This window comes from Phyllobates terribilis, unplaced genomic scaffold (assembly GCF_046119375.1).
Source record: "Phyllobates terribilis strain yellow unplaced genomic scaffold, ASM4611937v1 Scaffold_3__8_contigs__length_932513732, whole genome shotgun sequence".
Taxonomy (NCBI): domain Eukaryota; kingdom Metazoa; phylum Chordata; class Amphibia; order Anura; family Dendrobatidae; genus Phyllobates; species Phyllobates terribilis.
Window position 1 is genome coordinate 8468682 of NW_027362763.1, and position 19015 is coordinate 8487696.

At 48.8% G+C, this 19015-nt stretch overlaps 3 non-coding genes across 3 annotated transcripts; 1 reads left to right on the plus strand and 2 right to left on the minus strand.

The window, feature by feature from the left end:
* Positions 1-5265: 5265 nt before the first annotated feature.
* TRNAY-GUA (transfer RNA tyrosine (anticodon GUA)) lies at positions 5266-5350 on the plus strand. Its single transcript is given in 2 exon segments — positions 5266-5302; positions 5315-5350. It is a non-coding gene; the product is annotated as a tRNA-Tyr (tRNA).
* A 1287-nt stretch (positions 5351-6637) lies between these two features.
* On the minus strand, positions 6638-6711 carry TRNAN-GUU (transfer RNA asparagine (anticodon GUU)). Its single transcript has one exon. It is a non-coding gene; the product is annotated as a tRNA-Asn (tRNA).
* A 2912-nt stretch (positions 6712-9623) lies between these two features.
* Positions 9624-9705, minus strand: TRNAS-AGA (transfer RNA serine (anticodon AGA)). The gene has a single exon. It is a non-coding gene; the product is annotated as a tRNA-Ser (tRNA).
* Between the last annotated feature and the right edge of the window lie 9310 nt (positions 9706-19015).

Here is a 19015-nt window from a genome sequence, read left to right on the forward strand (position 1 = left end):
TCATTAATAGTTTTCTTTTCATTTTTGTCTAGGCTGCTGACTAATTGGTCTCTCTCTTACTAAACTCTCCCCTCTCCAATCTACACCAAATGCAGCAGCAAAGGTCATATTTCTATCCAGCGGCTACACCAATGCCTCCACTCTGTGCCAGACATTGCACTGGTTGTCCATTAACTGCAGAGTACAATATAAACTTATCTCTCTCGGCCACGAGGCTCTCCACAGTTCTGTACATCTCCTCCACATCTCTGCCATATCTCTCCTCGTTCTCTTTTCTCCACTAATGACCTAAGATTGAAATCCTCTACAAGATTTCTCTTGTGCTGCACCAGTTCTCCAGAACACTCCACCCCAGGCAGTCATGCAGTATTAATTCCAAGTCTCCAGAGTTTTAAGCGTGCTCTAAAATATATTTCTTTAGACTCAGCATCATCAAAATGCCCTGGGGCTGAAGGCAGTAGCTCTTCACATTCCTTTTACAGGACCTTTTCCTGTTTGTTTATTGGTTTTAAAATGTTTTCTAATAAAAAAGTGTTTTTTAGTTCTAATTTCTTGGTCGCTTCTGTTTTTTTCCGGATTGAAACTATAAATCCGGTAAATTATTGCTAAATTACTGTTAATTCGTATGCAGTAAGTGCAAGGGCTGAAAAAAATTATGACGCGCTCCAATACCCCTTTGTAGAGATGTAGTGGAGGGCCTCAGTAAATTTTTTTTTCCATTATTAACGAGGGGGTCTCCTAGACCGGTAATGCCCATGCACTAAGTGCGTGGGCTGAAAAACATTGACCCCTGAGGGGTAAACATATATATTATACAGAATGTTAGAGGTAGGCCTCTTATAATAGTTCCTACTAGCGTCCTAAACACCCTTAAAAAAATTAATGGCGGTGTTGCATGATGGTCACCCTATTGAGATGGTGGTGGAGGAGAAGGAGAAGGAGGAGGATGACATAAAAAGTCTAAATGCTGAAGCATCTACCCATGTCTGGGTGTGAAGGGGTGCATGGGAATAAACCAGAAAAAAAATGTATTTCAGTTTATGTTCCGCTGATGTCATCCGGTGGTGATGAGACGTCGGCTCCAATCCAGAATTTATTCATTCTGATAAGAGTCAGACAATCAGCATTTTCAGCTGACAGGCGGAAATAGCACAATACAGCAATGCCAGTCACATCAACCAAATCTGGCTGTATGCTGCTAACTAGCAAATGGAGCAGTATGAATGGAATATTATATTACTTCTTACCAAAAGTATCAGGATTCAGAGCAAAAAGAATATTATCAGCCTGATATCTAGGGCTATGGATAGGAGATCCAGCAGCAGAAAGACCGTGCAGCGGCCTCTATTCTGTACTATACGAGGTCTCCACAAACTCTGCTTAACTACTGCTATCAGCGGGATTAATATCCATCAGAATTAGTCCTTACAGGGACTGTTAGTGTAGATGAAATAAATAATAGTGGTGGGATCCCAGCCTAAATGCAGGTAAAAATCTCTCCCTGACGCAGCAGCAGCTCTCCCTACACTGTCTGATCCGGAGTGACTGTGACGAGCATGGCGGCGCCAGGTCTGATATACACCTGATGACTCTGTGCGGCCAGCCAATCACTGTAATGACACAACCAACATGGCTGCCGCATTACAGTGAGTGGCAGGCAATCCCTGCATGTTCATTGGCTCTGTAATGAGCGCCAAACATGCAGGAAGGAGACCTGAGCTCCCGACGAGCAACCCAGAAATACTCAGTGAGCGCCGAGCATCTCGAGAAGTGAGATGTTCAGGCGAGTAATGAGTATTGAGGAGCACGCTCGCTCATCACTATGGGTCACTCATCGGAGGTCTCTTCTGTTCTGGCACCTGGGGGATCTACAAATGATACAAGTCACATGGAGACCTTTCAAGCAAAATCTGCCCTCCAATATGGCGCTCCTTCCTATCTGTGCCTGGCCGTGTCCTCGGACAGTAGCGTCTGATCACATGTGGGGTATTACTGCATTCAGGAGTGATTGCAAACCAAATTATGGGGTCTATATTTTCCTATTACACTTAATGAAAATGAAAAATTTGGGGATAGGAGAGATTTATGTGGAGAAATCTTTGGTGAATCACCTGTGGGTTCATGTTCCTCACCACATCCATAGATGAATTTTTCTGGGGTCAAGTTTTAAAATGAAGTCACTTGTGGGGGTTTTCTGCTGTTTTGGCCCTTAGGGGCTCTGCAAATGCAAAATGACGTCCACAATTTATTACAGTCAAAATTGTGCTTCAAAAGTCTAATAGCGCTCCTTCCCGTCCTGCCGTCTGGCCAAACAGTAGCTTCTGACCAAATGTGGGGTCCTGCTGTACTCAGGAGATTGCTCAATACATTGTGGGGTCCACTGTTTCCTGTTATCTCTGTGAAAATGAAAAATTTGATGCTAAAGTAAAATTTTAGTGAAAAAAATAAAATGTCATTTTTTCCTTTTGTTTTCCTATGAAGCAGCTGAAGGGTTCATACAATTCCCGAATGTGGTCTGAAAACTTTAAGGGTTGTAGCTTTGTAAACGGGGTCTTGTTTGGGCACAATATGACATATAGACCCCTTAAAACTACTTCAAGACTCAAGTTGTCACAAAAAAAAAACAGGTTTGATAAATTTTGTACATTTCATTGGAAAAATAAAAACTTTTAAGCCTTCTAACATCATAAGAAGATAAAAAGCGGATTAGAAAATGATGTGGAAGTAAAGTTGACATTTGGTGACAGAAGAGACTCAAGGTTTTCTCTCGAGCTCTATTTTTCGGAGGAGGATTTATTATACACTGCTCAAAAAACTAAAGGGAACAGTGAAATAACCCATCCTAGATCTGATGAATGAAATCTCCTCATTGAATAATTTGTTCTGTAGAAGCTGAATGTGCCGACAACAAAATCACACAAAAATCATCAATGGAAATCACATTTATTAACCAATGGAGGCCTGGATTTGGAGTCACCCCCAAAATGAAAGTGGAAAAACACACTACAGGCTGATCCAACTTTGATGTAATGTCCTTAAAACGAGTCAAAATGAGGCTGAGTTTTGTGTGTGGCCTCCACGTGCCTGTATAACCTCCCTACAACGCCTGGGCATGCTCCTGATGAGTCTCAGTATTGTGTGTGGCCTCCACGTGCCTATATGACCTCCCTAAAACACCTGGGCATGCTCCTGATGAGTCTCAGTATTGTATGTGGCTTCCACGTGCCTGTATGACCTCCCTACAACGCCTGGGCATGCTCCTGATGAGGCTGAGTATTGTGTGTGGCCTCCACGTGCCTGTATGACCTCCCTACAATGCCTGGGCATGCTCCTGATGAGTCTCAGTATTGTGTGTGGCCTCCACGTGCCTGTATGACCTCCATACAACGCCTGGGCATGCTCCTGATGAGGCTCAGTATTGTGTGTGGCCTCCACGTGCCTGTATGACCTCCCTACAATGCCTGGGCATGCTCCTGATGAGGTTGCGGATGGTCTCCTGTGGGATCTCCTCCCAGACCTGGACTAAAGCATCCGCCAACTCCTGGACAGTCTGTGGTGCAACGTGACGTTGGTGGATGGAGTGAGACATGATGTCCCAGATGTGCTCTATCGGAATCTGGTCTGGGGAACGGGCGGGCCAGTCCATAGCTTCAATGCCTTCATCTTGCAGGAACTGCTGACACACCCCAGCCACATGAGGTCTGGCATTGTCCTGCATTAGGAGGAACCCAGTGCCAACCGCACCAGCATATGGTCTCACAAGAGGTCTGAGGATCTCATCTCGGTACTTAATGGCAGTCAGGCTACCTCTGGCCCCCAAAGAAATGCCACCCCACACCATTACTGACCCACTGCCAAACCGGTCATGCTGAAGGATGTTGCAGGCAGCAGATCACTCTCCACGGCGTCTCCAGACTCTGTCACGTCTGTCACATGTGCTCAGTGTGAACCTGCTTTCATCTGTGAAGAGCACAGGGCGCCAATGGCGACTTTGCCGATCCTGGTGTTCTGTGGCAAATGCCAAGCGTCCTACATGGTGTTGGGCTGTGAGCACAACCTCCATCTGTGGAAGTCGGACCCTCATACCACCCTTATGGAGTCGGTTTCTAACCGTTTGTGCAGACACATGCACATTCGTGGCCTGCTGGAGGTCATTTTGCAGGGCTCTGTCAGTGCTCCTCCTGTTCCTCCTTGCACAAAGATGGAGGTAGTGATCCTGTTGCTGGGTTGTTGCCCTCATATGCCCCCCCCCATGTCTCCTGGTGTACTGGCCTGTTTCCTGGTAGAGCCTCCAGCCTCTGGACACTATGCTGACAGACACAGCAAACCTTCATGCCAAAACTCGCATTGATGTGCCATCCTGGATGAGCTGCACTACCTGAGCAACTTCTGTGGGTTGTAGAGACCGTCTCATGCTACCACGAGTGTGAAAGCACAACCAACATTCAAAAGTGACCAAAACATCAGCAAGAAAGCATTGGTACTGAGATGTGGTCTGTGGTCCCCACCTGCCGAACCACTCCTTTATTGAGGGTGTCTTGATAATTACCAATAATTTCCAACTATTGTCTATTCCATTTGCACAACAACATGTGAAATTGATTGTCAATCAGAGTCGCTTCCTAAGTGGACAGTTTGATTTCACAGAAGTTTGATTTACTTGGAGTTATATTCTGTTGTTTAAGTGTTCCCTTTATTTTTTTGAGCAGTGTAGGTAATGCTAAGAAAAAATAAGTTTCTTTGTTGGCTGGGAATCGAACCTGGGTCAACTGCTTGGAAGGCAGCTATGTTCACCACTATGCCACCAATGCTTGGACTGGAGGATGCGGTTTTTTTCTGGCTTTCATCGCTCTGCCTGGGGGAAGTACATGAAAGCTCACAGGATATTTCCCATACAGCTCACATACAGCTCAGGTACTTTTTTTATGGAGATTCTACAATCTTTCTTTCTCCCCTATCACTTCCGGACTTGTTGCTTAGCTCCTTTCCATCATTCTAACGCCAATGTCTCACAGCTGTGTCTCTGCCATGTGGTCTAGCAGTTAGGATTCCTGGTTTTTATCTGGGCGGCCTGGTTTCGACTTCCGGTATGGGAAGATGCTATTCATTTATTTGGTTGTTACCTTATTATTGTCACAGTCAGAATCTTATTGACCAGTAAATAATGTACATGTATAATATATTATAGAAATGTCCAGTATTATGTGACCCATACACCTGGAGATGCAGTGAGGTGATGACGGCAGGAGACCTGCAGTACACAAGCCTTCGATAGCTCAGCTGGTAGAGCGGAGGACTGTAGTGGGGCACAGACATCCTTAGGACACTGGTTCGATTCCGGTTCGTAGGACATTTTATTACTTATTGTTAGTAGGGTATAATTATCTCTAGAATTAAGCAGCCACATTACTGATGGGGTCACATTAGCCACAATATTAATTTTCCTTAACAATCCCTCCTCGCCGTCCGCTCTTCTGAAGTAGGGCTTCTATTAGGGTCATTACGGTTCTTCACTTACAGCGGATTATCCGGACAGAAGTTTCCTCCCTCTCTTCCTCCTCATTTTTGACTTTTTCGGAAGATGATGTTTTTAGCTCTTTGGCCTCGATTCATGATTGTGTTTTTCGGCTGTACCTCAGTCATTACTTACTTTGAGCCTTTTTTAAGTCTATTTCCTCTGTGTTCACCTGTTTTTTCTTCTGGTCCCCATTGTAGGCGAGGTTTGGAGTTTCTGCATCAGGGGTGGGGAATCTTTTCTCTTCCAGGGGCCATGTGGATCATTGTACCATCCTTCGGGGGGGCGTATAAATTACCCGCTAATTAAGTCCGTCCTGACGCGGCGCTGGTGTCAGGACGTAATATTTCATTGTACGCGCCTCAGCGTTCGGCAGTGAACACTGCGTACACATGCTCACCGAGCGAGGAGACATTAACCGTCACAATACAGCTGCCGGCCCCAAGTACTGGGGTCCCCGGATATCTACCCGGGGGCAGATAAAAGGTCATCAAGGGGTGTAAATGTCCCACGGGCCTGAGGTTCCCCACCCCTGTTCCAGATGTTTTCGACTCATCCAATTGTCACTTTTTAAAAAGTCAACACATTTTTGTTAGAAGATGTTCTCCAGTCTCCCCATGGAGTGAATTTATGGACGTCTATAGTTTTTCTGCAAGTTTGGGGACATTTTAGCCGAACATGTCACTTTTTGCTCTAAAAAGACTCCTAAAAGAGAGAAAAGAAAAATGATAAATGATTTTGCAACAAAATGTAAGAACCGCCTGCGACACTGAAGAAACTGGCGCATAAGATACCAATGAATGGCGCAAGCTGAAAAAGAAAAGTGACTTTCTGTGAATGATTTACCAGGAGACAAGTGAAGCCGTGTCGCTTGGTCGCTTGGTGGAGACAAAGGACTAGAAATCTGTTAAGGTCTCCACGTGCAAGTTTGTATCCTGCTGACTACATGAGAAGTTCTTCTGATGGACACTAATTACAGATCTGTGCCTTATAGGGGCTGTTTTGCTGGGTTCACGTTACTTGTATTACAAAAATGCGAATTATATAGAATCCGTGAATTTTGAAAATTATTAATTGACAACATAAAGCAATTTGGGTAGCTGTCCAAGCAAAAGACACCAACGTCCCTGGGTGGGCTTGAACCACCAACCTTTCAGTTAACAGCCGAACGCGCTAACTGATTGCGCCACAGAGACGTCTGTGCTCAGCAGCTCTGCCTGAACAGCAAATAACCAACATTTCGGCTCAGTGCACATTGCTCATTAGCGGCTGATGGTGACTATTGAGCTCCTGGGTCGGAGGACGACACCACAGAATCCTGGGAATTTCCTCTACATTCAGACATTCTCATTCTTATTCCAGTGACTTATGATCGCTCAGACGATGTCCTGGGAGGTCTCTACGTTTAGGTATCGGTGGCTCCTCTCTTGGGTTTTATAACACTGGATGATGTCGGGTTTTCATATGGACGGTCTTGGGTTCGATTCCTGGAAAGGGAAATTAAGTTTCAATTGTTTCCTGAGAAATTCTATAGTTGTATTATGTGAATAAATATTGTTATTAACTATAAAACAATATAACGGTATTGAATACATTTCATCACTGTCGTATTGTCTGCCAGGTAATAAAACTCCATCACAACTTTTATGTGATCTTCTTTTATGGGCTTGATGTGTTTTTTGTTCCTTGTATTTTATTTTATATATGAAGGTCTATGGGAAAACAGTTTGAAGACAATCTCCTACAGCGCGTCTCGGACCCCGGGGGCCATTACAATATGTTTTTCTTTGAAATGCTGCAGCGTTTTAGAGTTAAACATACCTGGCTGAGATCATACAGCCGGTGGCCACGAACGTGGCATTATGTATCAGCTGTCAGGTTCACTTTAAATGGGACAGGTTTAATCCCAAACACATAAAATCTCATTGAGCCATCAGATAAACTGAGAAATGTTCAGACCCCAGAGTCAGACTGAAGAACAATGGGCCCACCAGAGGATTTGATTCTGAGGGTCCACCTTTCTCCCCCACTCAAGTGCCCCATAGCAGCTGCAAGATTTGCACTATGAACTCTCCTGAAGGAGAAGCCAGAGCCCACCGGAGGATTCTCCGATTCTCTGGTGGGCCAGTCCAACCCTGCCAGACCCTATATATCACTTTTGAATCATGGCTACCATCCAACAACAATTAAAAATCAGATTGCAAAAGCCACCAGAATATCAAGGAATCATCTCCTACATTACAAAACTAAAGAAAGCCACTGGATCCCTCTAGTAGTCACCTATCGTCCAAATCTGGATGGTAGGTGACTACAATTGCAAATCGCCAAATGATTAAAGGAAAAAGATTACTAGTGGCTAAAGATTTCTGTAGCCCTGATCATAGCATCATGGACATGAAATTGCTGGTATTGAAAGAAAAATACACATCTCAGAGACAGAAGAGTCTGGGAGCACAAACTTATGATGACCGGTGACACATACAGAGCAGGAAAGCAGATATTGGATGGATTTATGTCTTTTTACATGAATTAAGAAATGTGCACCTCTGACCTTGTGGGGTCATCACAAACCTGGACCAGAGCTCAATCAATATTTACTGCCACATCTGCTTCTCCCCTTCTCAGATTGATCGTTCTGCTTCACGACACTTGTCTTATTACTGCATTATTCTGTGTTATGTTGAGTATAAATCTGTGACCCTTCAAATTTTGTATTATACTGATCCTGATGAAGAGACCGGAGGAGTCCCCAGAGCTGATGTTTATCACCATCTTTTCAGTTCAACATTAGAAGGTATCAGCCACTGAGGACTCTCAATTCATAATATTTTTTTATCTACTGGTGAACTCAGTACAAAGATATCTCTGTCCTGTGACAGAATTTCTCCCACAATTTTGTAGGGTTGAAAGTAATTAGTAGTGCGGTGCTCGGCTCTATCGGCTCCTGGGTGATTAGTAATGGCCGTACAATCTTGGTGCCGTCACCTCTCGGAGCCGTTACTCTTCTGTTGTAGATTTCTGTATAGTAGGACCTCGTAGTTCTCCAGTGATGGTCGCCTCATACTGTAATACAGTTTAAACAGGGGGATTACTTGATCAGGACTAAAAAATTAAAAGAATAACTCAATTATAACTGTTCCTCCATTTGGAGAAAAGGTGGAGGATGCAGGTATCGATCCCATTTCCTCTCATGTGCTTAGGATCATGCTTTTCACTGCAACTTTTACCTCTCGTGTCACCCTATGGCAGGTTATACTTTCTGTTTTGATGTGTTCTTTAGGTGTGATGGCCACGACTGGTCGTCGTATCGAAGGCCTTAAACTGTCTACAGGAGTTAGGTAAGTATCACGCTCTTGGTCTCGCACCTCTCCTCCTCTTTGTTTCCTTAGATGCCACAACCAATAGCGACCATAACACCAAAACAGTTAGAGGGGGTGGCTCCCACTGTCAACCCATCAACACCCCCATTGAATGTTATTGCAGGTCGCCAATAGATGGTGTCGGCCTCCTAACTATCCAAATATGACACCAATCACTAATGTGAATCATGAACATGGATCAGCCATTGTGGGACCGGCATTTTCATACACAGACAACACCGGGCATCCTAGAACTGGACAGCAGGGCAAGAAAAGAACTAAGACCCCCCCAGAAAGTCTCCAGACCCATCTCCTGATGGCGGACGTTACATCAGTACATTACAGTAATCACCGATGAGGGAGGTTTCTACAGTCAGAGATCGTCCGGATCCATGGAAGCTCCGGATTCTCCTTATGAGGATCTAGTTGGTAATAAGTCTTTATGTAATGTATCCAAGATAGATCCTCTCCATAAAGAAGAAAATGATCCTGTTACTGGCCCTAAAGGCCCGTGCCTTGTAAATTTCTAACTATTTAGATGATTTACAGGATATCCACCTATAGGTGGCACTAGCGAGGTGGATTACTTCTATAATCGTATAGAAAATGATTTCTACAACTGATCTGTCAGTCATATAGAAATGACAGGCGTAGTCAGTCCACCTACGACAGCCTCGTATATACAACGGCCTCCCATTTTAAATTAAATTAGGATTTCTTTTTTTTTTTTTTTAAATATATATCTTACACGTAGTCGGCAGGATTTGAACCTGCGCAGGGAAACCCCAATGGATTTCTAGTCCATCGCCTTAACCACTCGGCCACGACTACAGCTGTTTACACCAGATGTGGAGTCACCAGCTCACTATCTACACACACAGCGTTCTCTATTCTGAGGAGAAGACATTAGTGTCACCACCCAACTCCACAATGTGCTCCGAGGAGGAGACATCAATCCTACACATGAGGTCCTGCCGGCAGCCATGTGATACTTTCCTCTGGTGACATCTGGGACTAGTGTCCTCCTGGGGATCGGCCATTGTTTCTTTATGTTTGTTGCTTTCTTTTGTGATATTATGGGTGTAATGGACACACGATCTCCGTGCAGTCACCACTCGGGGCCGTTACTCGGCTCTTGTAGACCTCTGAACACTGAGACCTTGTAGTTCTCCAGTGATAGTTGCCTCGTACTGTAATAAGGAGTAATTCGGGTAACTATGGGATAACGAGTAAAAAGATTATAACAATTGTTGAGCGAGGATGCTCGACACTGCTCGGTGCTCGCCTGAGCATCATCGAGCATTTCCGGTTACTCGGCGGGAGCTCGGGTCTCCACCCTGCATGTTTGGCGCTCTTTACAGAGCCAACGAACATGCCGGGATTGCCAGCCAGTCACTGTAATGCCGCAGCCATGTTGGTTGTGGGCATTACATTGATTGGCTGGCCGCACAGTGTCACCTTGAGTATTTAAAACCGGGCGCCACCATCTTGGACACAGTCGCTCCGGATCAGACAGTGTAGGGACAGCGCTGCTGATTTAGGGAGAGATTTTTCCTGCGAAATAGTTAGTGTAGGGTCTGTAAAGGCTGCCAGAACAAACAAACAGTCCTTCTCAGGACTAATATCCATCCCAGATATCAGGCAGGCAGGCAGGCAGGTATAGGAGACGCAGTGGTTATACCAGCAATCACTGCATTACAGTCCTGTGTGCTCCTGTTGCTGAAATTGCTGGGCTTAGCTCCAGGTCTCAGGGGCCAGGAAAAATCCTTTTTTTTCATCTAAATCCTCTTTTTTTTTCCTCCTTCACACTGTACAAATACCCGTCTTATTAACCTTTTGGTGTCCCCCCCCCCCCCCCCCCCACAAAAAAAAAGTGTGTCTCTGATTTTTCAGACACAAATATATCTGTTGAAAATAGCTTGGTGTACGCCTGACAAATCCCAGTGTGGTTTTGCACTTCCATGGGTCAAATCTCTGTAGTATCCAGTTTTGGGCCTTTGGTGTCTAAAAAAAAACAGTTTGAGTGTGTCGCTCACTGTTCAGCCGCAAATCTATATATTTTAAAAGTCTGGTATATACACCAGTAAATTAAAACTGTGGTTTTGCTGTTCCATGGTAAAAAATCTCTATTATTCAGCTTTTCGCATTTTTTGCAGTAAAAAAAACAGTAGTGTCTCCTGAGTGTTCTGACACAAAAATATATCTGTTGAAAATAGTTTGGTGTACGTGACTCGCCCCCTGGGCCGTGGGGCACTCGGATCCGGGCAATAGGGAACGATGGGAGTAGTAGTGGCAACCCGGTTCCGTGGCTCAGGGTGGTCAGGCCAGTGGTAGTCCGTTATGTGCTGTTGATTATGTCCTAATACGCCACCCGTGGATTGCGGCTATTAGGAACCGCCGCTGCATGCAGACCGCTGGGGCTGATGAGGTGTGCAGCTAGGGTAGTGTGACTCCCCACGGGAAGAGTGCGGCCCCAGGGCAGTATAATGGATGTTGGGAGTGATGGTAGTGGGAGTCCCAGTGCTGATAATGCTGGAGGAGCAAGGAGCACACAGACAACAGGTTGCAGTCCAGGGTCTTTACTAGAACAGGTAAATTGACCCACAAACAGTCCCGGCTAGGAGGGGACCTGGATGTCAGAGAGCAACGGGGAAATTGGCCCTGGTCAGGGTGAGGGTGTAGGCCTACCGTGCTTTCTGCGCTCCTTCTGGCTATCTCCTCCTGATAGGGTAACAGCCCACGTTTCCGAGCTTTCCGTGTATTCTCGCCTGTATGACCTGCGACGTGGGTTCCTTTCTGCTCCCAGCCTTGTACGGCTTTACTGGTCCCTTCGGTTGTGGCAGGGCCTCCAGGCTTCGTAGGGCAAGGAATATACAGTCCCTTGCGGACTGGTTCTCTGCTGGAGGATGTAGATTCCTCCCAGCCTCAGACACCAAAGTCTGGTAAAGTAAGTCTTTTATCTGCCAAGACAGGCTCTCTTCGCCTCTTGTCTCTGGCTTGTGGCTCTCCTCCTGCCACACTTCCTCTTAGGTGCAACACAACTGTCTGTCCCTGCTCTGCTCTGGGACAAGTCTCAGTCCTGAGACAGGTCATCAAGTTCTCTCTAACCCTGCCCCCAGTACCAGCTTTTATAGGGGCAGCCAGCTCCCCCTACTGGCCTGAGACAGGAGGCATTGCATGCTAATGTTCCCCTGACTAGAGAACCTCCCCCTTGCTCTCAGACACAGCTTTATTACATTTTGTGGCATCCAGGCCAGGGTGACACATTCCCCCCTAGTAAAATTTAGTACTCCGGGACTAAACAGTAAACAAAGACAATATGCATAACCATAAAACAATAACAGACAGACGACGCACAGATTGAGTTCTTAAGGTCACAGTGTGGTCTGTGACCGGGTGTCCATATCACCAACACAACGGGGAGCCTTACCCAGGTGGGGGTCTGCCCTACCCCAAGTCCTTTACAGTCTTAGTTCATTCGTAGGTTAGGCTCCAAACGCAGTCCATACAAGGTCCCGGTTATTAAAAGTCCATAACCTTTGAGTCCTTACGGTAGCTGCAAGAAACTGAAACATAGAATTACCAAACAAGCATGTAACTTGGCAAACATTTCAACATTTGGCAACAGGATTATTTACAATTTTAGTACACTCTATATTCTCCAGCGAGCGGGTATCTGCCCCTTTTTGCTCCTGGTTGACCTCCTTAACCCACTGTCTGGTGGTGGACTAACCTGGCTTTCCCCACTAGCGTTAAGGGTACAGCTACCAGCTGGATGTACAGGTAGGGCAGGCAGCTGTCTGCGGGTCCTTTGGCTTACCGCAGGCATGGCAGGCTCACTGTCAGCAGAGGGTTGACTCTCCTGGGCTGCTGGTACAGGCTCTTCTGCCTCTGGAACCGCTTGCTCCTCTTCACCTTCCGGCTCTGGTGTTGGTTGTTGCTGTGCCGGTTGCAGGAAATGCAGGACAGGTACCACTATGGCATCATTTATGCGAGTCCAGGACTGAGGGAACTCCCCGAGAACGGTGCTGATCATTTCTTCCTTGTCCTCTGCGGGTTCAAGGTCACTCTGATCCTCTTCTGCACTACGGAGTTGCTCGGGGCACCTTTTGAGGTGGTCTCTGGAGATGGTACTAGTGGTTTCTCCTCCGTCCTTGGTGATCACGCACACCTTCGGGTTGTCGTGATCAGACTGCAGTACAGTGTAGGGTTCCCTTTCCCACTGGTCGTCCAACTTATGTAGCCTTCTCTTCCGCTTCAGGACCTGCTCACCAGGTTCTAGGGGACCAGCAGGGGCGTGTTGGTTGAAGAGCCTTTCTTGCCTTTCTCTCACCTGGGCCAGGCTCCTCTCCACACTCTCCTGTACCTTCTTGTACTGCAGTTGCCTTTCCGTATCCCAGTCCGCATCCGGGGAGGTGTCCTCAGGTGTTAGGACTCCCATCTCCAGGTCTACGGGCAGCTTACCTGGTCTGGCTCGCATCAGGTAAGCCGGGGTGCAGTTTGTAGCATTCACCGGGATATGATTGTATAAGTCTATCAGATCCGGCAGTTTTTCTGGCCACAGGCTGCATTCCTCCAGGGGCAACGTCTTCTCACACATCCCGTTGGTTTGGGGGTGGTAAGGCGTTGTATGAATCTTCTTACAGCCATAGAGGTTGCAGAACTCCTGGAAGATTTCAGCCTCGAACGCTGGACCCTGGTCTGTCAGGACCTGTTCCGGATACCCGTGTGGACGGCAAGAAATATTGCTGAAAGGCTCTGGCCGCTGTTTGGGCTGTCAAGTCCTTTACCGGGACCACCACTAGAAAACGGGAATAGTGGTCCACGATAGTCAGGGCATAGATGTATCCAGACCGGCTTGGAGCCAATTTGACGTGGTCCAGAGCTACCAGCTCAAGAGGCTGCGTGGTGACGATGGGCCTCAAGGGTGTCTTCTGGCTGGTGCGGTCCTTCCTCCTCAGGTGACAAGGGCCACAGTCTCTGCACCACTTTTCTACAGCTCCTCTCATGCTGACCCAAAAGAACCTTCCTCTTAGCAGGAACTCCAGTTTCTTCCAACCGAAGTGTCCCGCTCTGTCATGGTAAGCCCCCAGGACCATGGCTGCATCCCGTCTGGGGACCACGACTTGCCAGGTCAGCTCGTGCGTCCGGTGGTTGACAATCTTTCTGCACAACTTGCCTTCGTAGAGGAACAGCTTGCCCTTCTCTTTCCATAGCTGCTTGGCTTCCTCTGGAGCATCTGGATCTATGCGGGCATCTTCCTGGGTCAGCAGATCTTTCACCAGGCGGATGGCAGGGTCACTATCTTGGGTCTCGGCCCAGCTGTGGTGAGGTAGGGGATTTATCATCACGGTTGTTAGATCCTCCTCATTCACGCGGTGGGAGTACTGAGCGGCTCCATACCGGTGAAACGCGGGGAGTTCAACCTCCTCCAGATTTTCTGGGTCTTCGTCACCTTCAGGTAAGTGAGGCATCCTCGATAGGGCGTCAGCGTTGGCATTGGTTTTGCCGGCCCGGTACTTGATCACGAAGTCATAGTTGGAGAGACGGGCCGTCCACCGCTGTTCTAGGGCACCCAGTCTTGTATTGTCCAGGTGTGTCAACGAGTTGTTGTCCGTGTACACGGTGAACTTTGCGGAGGCCAGGTAATGCTTGAAGCGTTCCGTCACGGCCCACACCACCGCCAAGAATTCTAGCTTGAAGGAGCTGTAATTCTCCGGGTTCCTCTCGGTGGGTCTCAGCTTCCGGCTGGCGTACGCGATCACCCTTTCTCTGCCCTGTTGGTTTTGGGACAGTACGGCTCCCAGTCCCACATTACTGGCGTCTGTGTGAAGGATAAAAGGCTGGCCATAATCAGGGTAGGCCAGGATCTCATCCCCCGTGAGGGCCATCTTCAACTGGCGGAAGGACTCCTCTTCCGGTTTATCCCACTTGAAGGGTGGCTTTTGACTCCTGGACTTAGACTGTCTGATCAGGAGGTCCTGCATAGGAGCTGCCATCTTAGTGAACCCGGGGATGAACCTTCGGTAGTAGCCTACCAACCCGAGAAACTGTTTCACCTCCTTGATGTTCAAGGGGCTTGGCCAGCTCTTGATTGCCATGACCTTGTCAGGGTCGGGGGCTACTCCTTCCGCACTTACCACGTGCCCTAGGTACTGGACCTTTGGTTTCAGCAGGTAACACTTCGATGGTTTCACCTTCAGGCCATAGCCTGCCAGGGCTTCGAACACCTCAGCCAGGTGTTAGAGATGGTCCTCGTAGGTCTTCGAATAGACGATCACGTCGTCCAGGTAAAGGAGGACCGTCTCGAAGTTTCGGTGCCCTAGACAGCATTCCATCAGCCGCTGGAAGGTCCCTGGTGCGCTGCAGAGCCCGAAAGGCATACAGTTGAACTCGCTCAGTCCCATCGGGGTGGTGAAGGCGGTCTTCTCCTTGTCAGCCTCTGCCACAGGAACCTGCCAGTACCCGCTAGTAAGGTCCAAAGTAGAAAAGAAGTTAGCTGATTTTAGTGCGGCTAAAGACTCCTCTATTCTAGGCAGCGGATATGCGTCTTTGTGGGTGATACGGTTGATTTGTCTATAGTCGACGCACATTCTCATGGTGCCGTCTTTCTTTTTCACCAGAACCAAGGGGGCTGCCCAGGGGCTACAGCTCTCTCTAATGACCCCAGCTTCTTTCATTTCTCTTAGCATGCCCTTGGCATTCTGATAATGTGCAGGGGGTACAGGCCTGTGTCTCTCTTTTATTGGTGGGTGGCTTCCTGTGGGGATGTGGTGTTCTATCCCCTTTACTCTGCCGAAGTCTAGCGGGTGCTTACTAAAGACTCTCTCGTACTCCTGTACCACCCGGTAGACTCCTTGTTTTTGGTGCAGGGGAGTGGAGTCAGCACCCACATGGAGTTTCTGGCACCAGTCCTCCTTTTGTTTCTGGGAGCCATTACCCTCCGCCTGAGGAGATGGAGGCAAGGGTTCCACGGCCCTGATAGCTTTGTGTTCGACCACAAACAGCTTGGCGAGTGTAGCGTACCTGGGTAAGTGTACCTCCCTCTCCCCAATGTTGAGGATGCGGACGGGCACCCTCCCATGACGGACATCAACCACCCCCGGGGCTGTCAAAATGGTGGGCCTGCTGTCTGAGTACACGGGTTCTACCATGGCTTGGTAGTCTCTACCTCTCAACCAGATTGCAGTCCGACACCAGATCATCATTTCACTTTTGGGAGGCATGGAAATGGGGAATGGGTCACTCAGTCTTACGCTACCGATCTCACCACCAGACAGTTCTACCTGCTGCTGTCTCATCAGGGCTTTTATCTCCTTGTTGAGGACTCTCTGTTGGCTGGAACTAGCATTCACCGCCACCTGTTGTAAGATTACAATTACCTCTGAAAGACAATTTTCAATTACGTTAGTACCCACAGTTATTTTAGGGTGACTTTCACGACGGTCAATGTCCACAATAATCACTCCCTGTGCCGGCAGTTCAACTTTACCAGTTTTAATGGTCATCTCCTTGAACCCCATCTGCGGCACGGGTAAGCCATTACTGGCGATGATGCTCAAGTTACTGTCTGGATACCGTGTGATATCAGCATCAGTCCAATACTGCTTAAAAAGTACATAAGGGATAGTGGTTACTTGTGACCCAGTATCCAGCAAGGCGCTCATGGGGATACCGTCCAGCACCACGGGTAAAACCGGGCGCCCCCCATCGTACTTATTACGCCAATTGTAAGGGCCTGGTGATCTTATGCCTGGGGGTTGGCCCTCTGCCCCAGGTTGGACCCGTTTAAATTACAGTACCTGGAAATGTGTCCGGGCTGGTTGCATCGACGGCAAATGGGCTGTCCATCCTCTGCGTAGCGGTCTGTGGACCTCCCTCAGAATGACGGGATCCTCCTCTGTCGACGCCACGGGACATCCTCCGGACTTGAAGCCAGCTCGATGGGTCTTGCCGAGTCCACTTGCAACGCCTGGACGGTCCTGGTCAATGCCGCGATGCTCCTGGTCAGCTCCTGGACTTGGTGGTGCAGGTCTTTCGACGGGGCTTGGTTCAGGGCCTGTGCATCAGCCCCCACGGGGTCCATAGAGGAGGGCGCCGCCTCCTGGTGGTAGGTGAGAGCAGGGCGCCGGGGGTTTATAGCGCCACTGGTTGCAGATTCACGGAGCACCCTTATGGCCCTGTCCTTAAATTGGGAAAAGGTCAGGTCGGGGTTCTGAAAGAACATGAGGCGCAGTTGGGCCCTGTGGGCGCTAGACAGCAGACCTTCTATGAATTGTTCTGTTAGCAGCTTATCCGTTTCCTGCACACTGCCAGGGTCAGTTTGTTGAATAGCCCTCAAGGCTTCCTGCAGATTTAGGGCATAGTCTCTGATGCTGTCCTGTGCCCGCTGCTTACATCCATAGAACCTCATTTTAATCTCAGCGGAGGTACGTGTGTCAAAGGAACCCCGCAGCCGGGCCAGAATACCCTTCACAGTCCTTTTCTCCTCAGTGGGCCATGATTTTACCTCCCTTTGGGCTGCGCCAGTTAACTGCCCTGTTAGTATGCTGACCTTCTGTTCCTCTGTCAGGGGGTAAACCTGGAACAAACTGTACAGCCTTTCCTTAAAGTCAGTTAGGGCATGGGGCTCCCCTGAGTACTTGGGCAGCCAGGCCGCTCCAGCGATGTAGGGCAGGGAAAAGGGCATCACCGCTGTTGCAGCTGCGTTGGTGGTAGTGGGCGCCTCTGTGTCCGACATCTTCCTCCCCCCTAGTTAAGCGTGGCCTACCTTCCGACGATGCTCTTCTGTAGGCCGCGGCTCCGCTGCTGCTGCTCTGGACGAGGACCTTGCGTCGCGTCCTGATGACGTCAGCGTCGCTCTCTCTCCCTTCCAGGACCTTGCGCAGCATCGGTGCGTGGGGCGGAGCTTCGGGTCTCGCGCACTTTCGGCGTCCACGCCCCTCTTCTTCCCGCGCGGCATCCTGAAGATGGCGTCCGACGGCGGGAAAACGACTTCGGATGGCGGGAAAACAGCTGAAGATGGCGGGAACCGACTGAAGATGGCGGGAAACGGCTCCGGATGGCGGGAACCTTCACCACGGCAGGTATGACAGTCTTTTGAAGGCACGCAGTACCCGGTGATTGCGGGCACGAAATCCTGCCGACTACGCCAAAGCTGACTCGCCCCCTGGGCCGTGGGGCACTCGGATCCGGGCAATAGGGAACGATGGGAGTAGTAGTGGCAACCCGGTTCCGTGGCTCAGGGTGGTCAGGCCAGTGGTAGTCCATTATGTGCTGTTGATTATGTCCGCCACCCGTGGATTGTGGCTATTAGGAACCGCCGCTGCATGCAGACCGCTGGGGCTGATGAGGTGTGCAGCTAGGGTAGTGTGACTCCCCACGGGAAGAGTACAGCCCCAGGGCAGTATAATGGATGTTGGGAGTGATGGTAGTGGGAGTCCCAGTGCTGATAGTGCTGGAGGAGCAAGGAGCACACAGACAACAGGTTGCAGTCCAGGGTCTTTACTAGAACAGGTAAATTGACCCACAAACAGTCCCGGCTAGGAGGGGACCTGGATGTCTGAGAGCAACGGGGAAATTGGCCCTGGTCAGGGTGAGGGTGTAGGCCTACTGTGCTTTCTGGGCTCCTTCTGGCTATCTCCTCTTTATAGGGTAACAGCCCACGTTTCCGAGCTCTCCGTGTATTCTCGCCTGTATGACCTGCGACGTGGGTTCCTTTCTGCTCCCAGCCTTGTATGGCTTTGCTGGTCCCTTCGGTTGTGGCAGGGCCTCCAGGCTTCTTAGGCCAAGGAATATACAGTCCCTTGCGGACTGGTTCTCTGCTGGAGGATGTAGAATCCTCCCAGCCTCAGACACCAAAGTCTGGTAAAGTAAGTCTTTTATCTGCCAAGACAGGCTCTCTTCGCCTCTTGTCTCTGGCTTGTGGCTCTCCTGCCACACTTCCTCTTAGGTGCAACACAACTGTCTGTCCCTGCTCTGCTCTGGGACAAGTCTCAGTCCTGAGACAGGTCATCAAGTTCTCTCTAACCCTGCCCCCAGTACCAGCTTTTATAGGGGCAGCCAGCACCCCCTACTGGCCTGAGACAGGAGGCATTGCATGCTAATGTTCCCCTGACTAGAGAACCTCCCCCTTGCTCTC